Source organism: Centroberyx gerrardi, chromosome 5 (genome assembly GCF_048128805.1).
Source record: "Centroberyx gerrardi isolate f3 chromosome 5, fCenGer3.hap1.cur.20231027, whole genome shotgun sequence".
NCBI lineage: Eukaryota > Metazoa > Chordata > Actinopteri > Beryciformes > Berycidae > Centroberyx > Centroberyx gerrardi.
This window is the reverse complement of record NC_136001.1, coordinates 18,398,409-18,408,402: the sequence shown is the minus strand read 5'-3', so window position 1 is coordinate 18,408,402 and position 9,994 is coordinate 18,398,409. Positions and strand designations below refer to the sequence as shown.

General features: G+C 38.8%; 1 long non-coding RNA gene and 1 pseudogene across 2 annotated transcripts; both read left to right on the top strand.

Moving 5' to 3' along the window:
- Window positions 1-478: 478 nt before the first annotated feature.
- Window positions 479-4,028, top strand: LOC144539310 (uncharacterized). The gene is made up of 3 exons (XR_013504858.1): window positions 479-525; window positions 1,725-1,789; window positions 3,992-4,028. It is a non-coding gene; the product is annotated as an uncharacterized LOC144539310 (long non-coding RNA).
- Window positions 4,029-4,297: 269 nt separating this feature from the next.
- Window positions 4,298-8,649, top strand: LOC139916590 (green-sensitive opsin-like; annotated as a pseudogene). Its single transcript, XR_013504857.1, has 4 exons — window positions 4,298-4,666; window positions 4,900-5,068; window positions 6,518-6,684; window positions 8,311-8,649. The product of XR_013504857.1 is annotated as a green-sensitive opsin-like (transcript).
- Window positions 8,650-9,994: the final 1,345 nt, after the last annotated feature.

Sequence of the window (9,994 nt, the reverse complement as noted above, 5' to 3'; positions counted from 1 at the left end):
GCCTCGGGAATCTTGACAACTTACATTTGACAATGTGCCAAGTATTTTAAGAGAATCTACTTTCAGGTCCTCATCAAGGAGGCTATTGCCATTCAACATTCTCCCTACAATCTCTACAAGTTTACTTGTTAATAGGTGTATTTGTGCAACATATCAAGTTAAATGCACATTATACTAGATTACTTGCAACTATGCATGCTATTCTGTGGTCATAAGAAGACAATGGCCAAAAGATTAGAGGATTAACTTTTAGGACTTGTTGACTCCTTTCACAAGGTCTGAAATGTTGTTGCAGATGGCTGTTAGCAAGGCACAGTGATGTGATGGACCAACGAAAATTATTTTGTTTTTGTGAATGTTGCCTTTTCGTAATTTTATGCATTAATCGTATAGTGCTATACTGAAAGTTAAACAGTGATTTATTGTTCTAAAGCTTGTTATTATTTGGGAACACAGAGAGCAATGACCTGCTGAGATGGGTATCACTTCAAGAACTCTGAGCCATTCGTGCTGCCTGACCAAACAGTAAGCTTCTTACTGGATAAACCTCAGCCCCCCATCAAGCAGACTATTAGCCTTCACTATTGCCCATACAATGATCTCCGATACATCTACAAGTGTGCTTGTGAAATATTTATGTTGCTCTAATGGGTGTAATATTTAAAATATATTTGTTATGTTGCTTTAATAGTCTTGTAGTTAGTTCAGCTAAATCAATTAAGAGAATAGCTAATGGTGTGAAGAATTATTCAATTTTGATGGTGAACTTTCAAGGACAATAACCTTACTCCCAAACTTGCATTTGTATATATTAATAATATATATTTCAACCTGGGCCTTATTTTCCTAGCTTTTGTCATCATCAAGTTATTTGTGTTCAAAATTTTCTTTAACAGTTGAATCCAAAAAGTGGTTAAAATACATCCTTTCAACGCAATAGCACTCACACTGCAGTTAAACATGTCTGTAAATAGCTGCGATTGAACAATTATCATAACATTTCTGTTATAATAGCCCATTTTTTAGCATTGCTCACACACTTTGTTATTTGCTTCAAGGGAAGCCGGTTTTCTGGTGTGTTTGGAACATGCGTAACAACAGGCTTTCGTTGCTTCAGCTCAGGAGCGTTCTTGACGTGTTTTACTCATTCGAACACCCACATCATTTGTAGGCCTATTTATAAATTTAAGATTAATTTAAGATTCCCTGCTATGTTTACCACTTGTGTCAACACACTTCCTAAATTTGTGACACCCGGTGGGAGATAACAGAGCCCGCAAAAAATTCCCACATATTCTATTTGTAATTACCACTTTGAAGTTGATGTGAACGTTTTTTCCCAGTAGGCTGATCGTATTTACAGAACATCCGATATGCATTATCTGGAATTATTCTTTTAACTCTTGGTTTCAAGTAATACCCTGGGGGCAAGTTGTGATTGCTATAATAAACACATTTGTATAATTATAATTTGTATAATTATAAAATCATATTATACAAGCCCAAGTAGAAAGTAGCCTTGATTCTCTAATAGTAAAGTAGCCTATTGTAATGAGCAACATCTACATAAACATTGACTAACCACAAATGTCAATGAATGTTTTTCATTATCCAAACCATTGAGAAATGTCATGTGAACATTAGGAAAGAAAAACAGAATGTGCTTACAAGGCATATGCTATTATAATGTAATTTTCTAATTTGAATTGATTTGGTCTTTTCAGATATTTTTCAGTGACATAGTTCCAGAAGATGTACGCCACTCCAAGTGGCTCCCTTCTTACACAAGGTGACTCTATAAAATATCTTGGTGTTTTCCTAGACTCAGACCTCTCATTTAGATCACACATCGATTCTGTCGCACTAAACACTGTTTTTCTTCCAATGTCAGGAAAAAACTTGTTACACAACTCTTATTACCTATTTTGGAATATGCTGACATTGTTTATCAAAATACAACTAAAAACCATCTCTCATCTCTGAATGTTGTTTTTAAAAGCCTTTGTAGATTTGTATTAAGATGTCCGAAACCCATCAGTGTGACATGTACAAGGCTTTCTCCACACTTTCATTGGCTCTTATTTATGTTTTTATTTTTATTTTTTATTTTTGTTATATTTATTTAAATGTGCTTATTTTAATTATCCATGTTATTTAACAGTTATAACCCTACATACTACAGCTTCCTTGCATCTATCTATCTATCTATCTATCTATCTATCTATCTATCTATCTATCCAAGGGCGTAGGTTTGATTTTGACATTGGTAGGGACACAAATGGGGGAGGTCCGGAGGGGATGTAACCCCCACTGGAAGCTGAGGAATTTTACATTTATGATAGACTTCTGACCGCCATTGTCATCTAGATCAGTGATTCTCAACCTTTTTCATATCGAGGACCCCTAGTTTAGTCCACATTAGAGCCACGGACCCCCATTTGATGAGATTTTGTCTCTCGGACCCAAATCTGAGAATACTTTTATTGTTAGATATGATTTTGATCCAGAATCCCATGACTGTCTGTATTGTAGGTAGAGAGATAACAGTGAAACTAAGATCAAAACAGTCATTCTTCTACATTCTGTAATTGTGTTAACTATTTGTAAATTAAATAATGCTGAAGTTTAACAATTCATCAATTTGCTGGGGACCCCCTGGAACCCCCTCAAGGACCGCTGGTGGTCCCCGGACCCCACATTGAGAACCACTGATCTAGATAGTTATGGTAGCCAATACACTCATTAACAGACACACAGACACAGGGGTGTAGCACATTAATGAATCCTTTACTCAAATTTGCCAGCTGAATGGGACTTTGAAGAGCACATTTTGTTTTAAGGCAGGTACTGTAGTACTGTTGCCTATTCAAACCAACGATCTGTATTTACATTTAAAATAATAATAATAATAATAAGTTATTGTAAACTATATCCAAACCCTACATACAAACAGCTGAGTCAAACACATGCCTACGCCTGTCATTAACAGAGATGAACTGTTGGCATATTTGTTTTACATCAGTGTTGTCCAGTGTGGCAACATCAGCATTGTTCAATCTCACTTGTGACATGTAGGCTACTTACGGTCGTCACTCGTCACAGACGCACGCGACACGGTACTTAAATAAACTAACTTTAATGGCTAAACACAACTGTTACTAATATAAAATAGCATGGAGTCTTCACTCGCATGCTCGCCGGTAGGCAGAGCTTTGGCTCTTCTTGCCCACAGCATTTCATACGTTAGCAAGAAATGGCAAAGCCAATCAGCGATTTTTTGGGGGGGTTAGGGAGGCGGTGTCACGCCAATATTTGTCCGGGTGACGCAATAACATTCTAAAACAGCTGTTATACTAAAGTTTCGTTACAGCGTCCGTTGCTATGCCGACGCGGGACACACCAATGCAGCGGGACTCGTAGTAGAGAACGCGATCTGTTAACATTGACTAGACACTGACGGACAAAACAACGTTTATTGTCAATCAAAATAATTGCTAGGGACATTTCAGAGTCGCTTGATATTGGTAGGGACACGTCCCTACCGTCCCTACCCAATTCTACGCCCTTGTATCTATCTATCTGTCTATCTATCTGTCTATCTATCTATCTATCTATCTATCTAGCTATTAAACAAACAAACAAAAATACAAAACACGCTGTCTAATACTAATGTTGGTGTTACACCAACAACATGTCTTCTTGCCTCCTAAACTGCTCAATTTAATCCTTTTAAGAAATGGTTAGTTGCTTCCAAACTAATTGGCTGGTGACCTAATCAAATTACACTTTTCAATCAGTCTTCTTGTGTTGATGGTGTTGAGGTCATAAACCCATTTTTCAATTAAAACTCCTGTCTTCCACAAATTCTGAACACTCCTCAAGTTTGAAACTCAACTCACTGAACTCATTCAAAGGATGTCTTATACTGAATTAGTTTGTTGAATTAAGTGTGGGGTATACAGATCATTCTCTACTATCATTTGCTCTTTAGAGGCATTCATGATTCCAAGACAACAGGATGACAAGACAACAGTAAGTAAGTAAGTAAGTAATTAATTAAGTAAGTAAGTAAAATAAATACAAAAAAGTTTAAACTCTTCTCTGATGTGCATAACAAGTGATTATACATGGTCTGTGCAAATCCTCATTCAAATCCTCTTTCCAAGTATCCTCTATCCACTATGTCTGCTTAGTGGGCTATATAATCATAGCTGCAGCATCACCAGCAGACCCTTGGCTGCAGTGACATTGTTCACAGGTTATCCTATTCTGCCAATCACAATCCTCACGTGAAAAGATGGAGAACGGCACAGAGGGCAAGAACTTCTACATCCCCATGAACAACATGACTGGGCTTGTCAGGAGCCCTTTTGAATATCCACAGTACTACCTGGCAGATCCATGGCAATTCAAACTACAGTACTTGCTGTCTACATGTTCTTCCTGATCTGTACTGGCCTCCCCATCAATGTTCTGACGCTGCTGGTCACAGCTCAAAACAAAAAGCTCCAGCAACCTCTCAACTTTATCCTGGTCAGCTTGGCTGTGGCTGGAACGATCATGGTGTGCTTTGGGTTCACAGTCACCTTATATACTTCCCTCACAGGCTATTTTTCTTTGGGACCATTGGGCTGTGCTATTGAAGGCTTCATGGCAACACTTGGAGGTAAGCTTTAGAAAAAAGGATATTTACTCACATTTATCACATGTTTACATTGCATCTAAACACAATGTCTTATAGGTTCTCTAGTAACTGAATTTCCATGACTGATCACAAGAATAAACTTCTCTCAGACTATAGAATTCAAAAGGTTGAATTAACTCTAAGTTGGTATAATAGAGAGCATGGTTTTAAGGTTTTTCATCACAACTTTTGTTCTATCTCTTTTTTATCAACAGGTCAAGTTTCTCTGTGGTCTCTCGTGGTTCTAGCTATTGAGAGATACATTGTGGTCTGCAAGCCCATGGGTAGTTTCAAATTTACAGCCAGCCACGCTTTTGTAGGATGTGCATTCACCTGGTTCATGGCCTCCACCTGTGCTGTTCCTCCTCTTGTTGGCTGGTCAAGGTTGTAGGCGAATTTGTTGGTATTAGGGTTGTTTCTAAATAAATTCTCGATTGAGAAATTCTTAGCTTATAAATACATACAAGTGTTTTTTCTGAAATGTTCTGGACAGACAGGTAGAACTCGTATGGGCATGTTTTATGAGCAGACATAGATCAAACAGACACCTGCCATTCTATCTGTTAACACTTGCTCCAGATACCTGAAATTTGCAAGTAGACTTGAGCTCTACTTTGGGCGCTGCCTCTCTCATCACTTTGCTTGGAATTTTTTGATGCTCACCATCCCACAATTCTCTGAGGAAGTGTCACCACACCTATAATTTTACAGTCCCACACTCTTCCAAGGACGCCTCCCCATATTTCTGCTGACTGGACCTAGGAACATTTAAAAGCTTAGCTTCAGAGGTTCTGAGTCCTCTGGGTGGTACATAAACAGACAAGGAATCTGATATATAAGAAGCTAAGATGCTACACTGTTCAAAGCTTTAAAAAATGTAAAAGGACCTTAAAATCAATTGTAAAAGGCACAGGGAGCCAGTGTAGTGTGGGTAAAACAGGAGTAATATGCTCTCTCTATCTCCTTTTTGTTAAAAGTCTGGCAACAGTATTTTGAACCAGCTGAAGTCTGACAAGGGGTGTTTTGGGCAGACCAGCAAAAAATAGCACTACAGTAGTACAATCTATCAGAGATGAAGGTGTGGATTAACTGTCTTGCTCACAGCGTTAATGTAATGTTTAAAAACATAAATCTGAGTCTAAGAGTATACCAAGACTTTTCACTTCAGATTTCACCTGAGAAGTCGGACTTCCAACCCTTTGAGAGGATGTCCCTTTAAATTTAGGTCCTAGTATCTCAGTCTTTTCTTCATTTATTTTCAAGAAATTGATGTTCATCCATTTGTTAATTGCAGACATACAAGTAGATTAGGAGCATAGGGCATTAGGGTTGTTTGGCTCGACTAAAATATATAACTGGGTGTCATCTGCATAGTTATGGAAAGGTAGCATGTATAGAGAAAAGAGAAGGGGACCAAGACAGCTTCCTTGTGCTACACCAAATGATGTTATGTTTCTCAGACACGTGATCACCAAGACTGGGCCCAGCCACACTTTAGTCTGCTGACAGTCTGCTCATAGGCATTCAAGAAGAAAAATCATCATTATTATATGAAATATGGATAATGCAGATATTTTTTTCATGTTACTTACATAGTGATCTGTTTTTACTGTGATTTTTGAATTCTTTATACATATGCCATTATTGCAAATGATTAATTACCATCACTGCTACATTTGTTTTTGATCAATTACATTTGTTTTCAGTGATTGACCAATAGCGATGCCAATGACTATGTGTAAAGATATAACAAAAAAAACAAAAAAAAGTTTAGATTATGTACTGTAAATATTTTACAGTTTGCATCCAAGGTTGTATGTCTTATATTCACAGGTATATTCCAGAGGGTATGCAGTGTTCCTGTGGACCTGACTACTACACTCAGGCCCCAGGCTTCAACAACGAGTCATACGTCATGTACATGTTCAGCTGCCACTTCTGTGTTCCCGTCTCCACCATTTTTTTTCACTTATGGAAACCTAGTGTGCACAGTGAAGGCGGTAAGACATTTACTGAAGTCCAATAGCCCTACAAAGCAAAGACTGATGCTTAAATTTGACTCAATAATTGCAAATTTATTTAGCATATAATAATAATAATAATAATAATAATACATTTTATTTGAGGGCGCCTTTCAGAACACCCAAGGTTGCCTTACAATGCATAAAAAGAAACATACTCGAATGGGTAAAAACAGCGAAACATGGCAAAGACACCAGCATAGACAAAACAAAACAAGTGACATAAGGTGGGCAGACACGTATAGGAGGGGGAGTAAAAACAGTAACACTGTAAGGATATAAGGCAAACGCACAGTATGATGAGCATTACAGTGAGTAGGCCAGTTTGAACAGGTGAGTTTTGAGGTGGGATTTGAATGCTGTTATAGTGTCAGACTGTCGAATGTGTGGGGGCAGAGAGTTCCAAAGCCTGGGAGCAGTGCAGCTGAAAGCCCTAGCACCCATGGTGCTGAGGTGTGAGGTGGGGATGGTCAGAAGACCAGCTGAGGATGAGCGCAGGGAGCAGGAGGGGATGTAATCCTGGAGGAGGTCAGAAAGAGGCTGTGGAGGGCTTTGAAGGTGAGCAGAAGGTTGTTATAGTCAATCCAGTATTGAACAGGGAGCCAGTGTAGTTGGATGAGAATGGGGGTGATGTGGTCGGATGATCTGGTGCGGGTAATGATCCAGGCAGCCGAGTTCTGAATGATTTGAAGCCTGTTAAGCAGTTTGGTGGGAAGGCCAGAGAGAACAGCATTACAGTAGTCAATCTGGGATGTGACGAATGCGTGGACCAAGACTTCAGTGGAGATTGAGACAGGGATGGGCGGAGTCTGGAAATGTTGCAAAGGTGGAAGAAAGCAATCCGGGTGATGTTTTTTATGTGAGGTGCAAAGGAAAGGGTGCTATCCAGAATGACACCGAGGCTCTTGACTTGGCTGGAGAGGGGTACAGGGAAGCCATCAATGATGATGTTTAGGGCTTTGGTGTTTTGGGCTTTGGAAAGGGTGGTTTTGGAGCCAATGAGCAGGGCCTCAGTTTTGCTGCCATTGAGCTTCAAAACGTTCCTGCTCATCCAGCTCCTGATGTCCTGGAGGCAGGTGGTGAGGGAGGTGGGAGGAAGGGCAGTGGTGGGTTTAGTGGAGATGTAGACCTGTGTATATTAGTGATTCCTTTGTATGCAAGATTTGTATTTAAGACCCCAAACATAGATTATTTTGAGCATACCAGTATTGCAATAGCAGAGAGAATATGTCCAACATGCTATAATACCAAATTATATTTACTGTATATTTGAGCAAAACCTTTCTAATCAGAGTTACAAAGTGTTGTAAAATAAACAAACATAACAAACAGCTATCAAAACCAGTGAAGACTTGTACTGCTGACTCTAGAATTAGGACAGTTAAATGACATCATATCTGAGATCTAAAACTATATAAAACTATTAACATTAGACAGGAAATCAAATAGCAGTGCCTAACAAAAGCAGTGCATGATATTTACGTAGTTTACACAAAATGTGACTTAGTTGCCAACACGCCAGCATTTAGATTTTTAAAGTGTGCCAGTAACTTCACGTAATAACCAGAAAATACAGAGAATAACTAATGGTGACTTGATTTTCAGGCTGCAGCTCAGCAGCAGGACTCCGTATCCACCCAAAAAGCTGAGAAGGAAGTGACACGCATGTGCATCCTGATGGTCTTGGGCTTCCTGGTTGCCTGGACCCCATATGCAAGCTTTGCTGCATGGATCTTTTTCAACAAGGGAGCTGCGTTCTCAGCCACAGCCATGACTGTTCCTGCCTTCTTCTCAAATAGCTCAGCCTTGTTTAATCCTATTATCTATGCCCTGATGAACAAAACAAGGTCACCTCTAGAGAACTTTCTAGAGAACAGCTGTTGTGTTTAGAATGCATTGTTAGTACTATTTTAACTTTAAATTCCAGTAATTCCATGCTGGAATTCTTTTTTGGTCCAGAATTTATTTTGTTGTTCAATTGTATGTCATCATTGTATACATTTTATAAATGCTTCTAAAATTGAAAATGTAGGTCAATAAATGCATGAATACAAATGTGTCTGATTGTTTCTTTGGATATAAGTTTCAGAAAAAAAAGCACAATTTCATATCACAGTAGGTCGAAGAATAGCTAATTTCATTTCATTTGTGAAACAAAAGCTTCATCCCTATTCCTTTCCTGGCAGTTTACATTTTGCCATCATTTCAGTCACACTGTACAAGAACATGTGTGCTAATTGTTGTCCCTGCCCTTTTGTGCACCTCTCAGATTGGGCAAATAATTACAAGGAGACAGATTCAAAAAATAAATGATTACACATTACAATGATTGAGTAAATGGTTGAGAGACACTGGAACTGTGTGTTACAACATACTATTTTGGTAAAACATTTAGGAGTTTCCATGTTCTCCCCGAGTTCCAGTTTCCTCCCACAGTCGAAAAACAAAAAGCAAGTCAGGTGGATTGGAGACTCTAAATTGCCCATAGGTGTGAATGGGAGTGTGAGTGTGTGTCTATCTGTGTTAGCCCTGTGATGGACTGGTGACCTGTGCAGGGTGTTTCCCTGCCTTCTTCTCTGCCATGGGAGTATGCTGGGAGCTTTCCTGTATAGTAATACGTGGGTAAAGACAGTGAATGAATCAATGTCTAACATTCAAGAAGGAATTATATGCAGCACTAGCAAAATATACTATATGTGACATACATACTGGCTACCAGCATTTAGTATCTTAACAGCTATGAATTTGTGTGGACCTAAATGCCTGTGTGTGTGTGTGTCTGTGTGTGAGGGTGGGGGAGGCAGGGAATGGGGGTGTGGCAGGAGGGGTTTTGCAACCGGTTTAGCTACACCATGTGCTTGTGTTAAAACTTATCTTTATTTTTAGACACATTTTAGCTCCCTTACTTTCTTCCTTGATGCACTGCCCTCCAATGGCAGTGAAAAGTTTCATGCATAACAGACACTTCACTTCAATAACTCATCACTTCTATTTCCTTTTATGGGAAGATTTTGGGGTATCCATGGCTGATTTCAAAATAAAGAAAGTTTAGAATAGAACTGATCATGACAATTATTTGTTCAGAACCCATGAAATTTCCATGAAATCACAAAAGTAAAATTTCTTTTTAAAAAAAGGCAGTGATATGGAAAGATTTAATGCTGTCAGAAGTCAACAGCTATGGGAATGTTCAAAAATCAGATTTTGACACTTAGAGCAAATGTCATAGTGATGAGGACATTCACCCAATAGGATTGTTGTCAGTTACAAACTTATTGCTTCCCTTTTT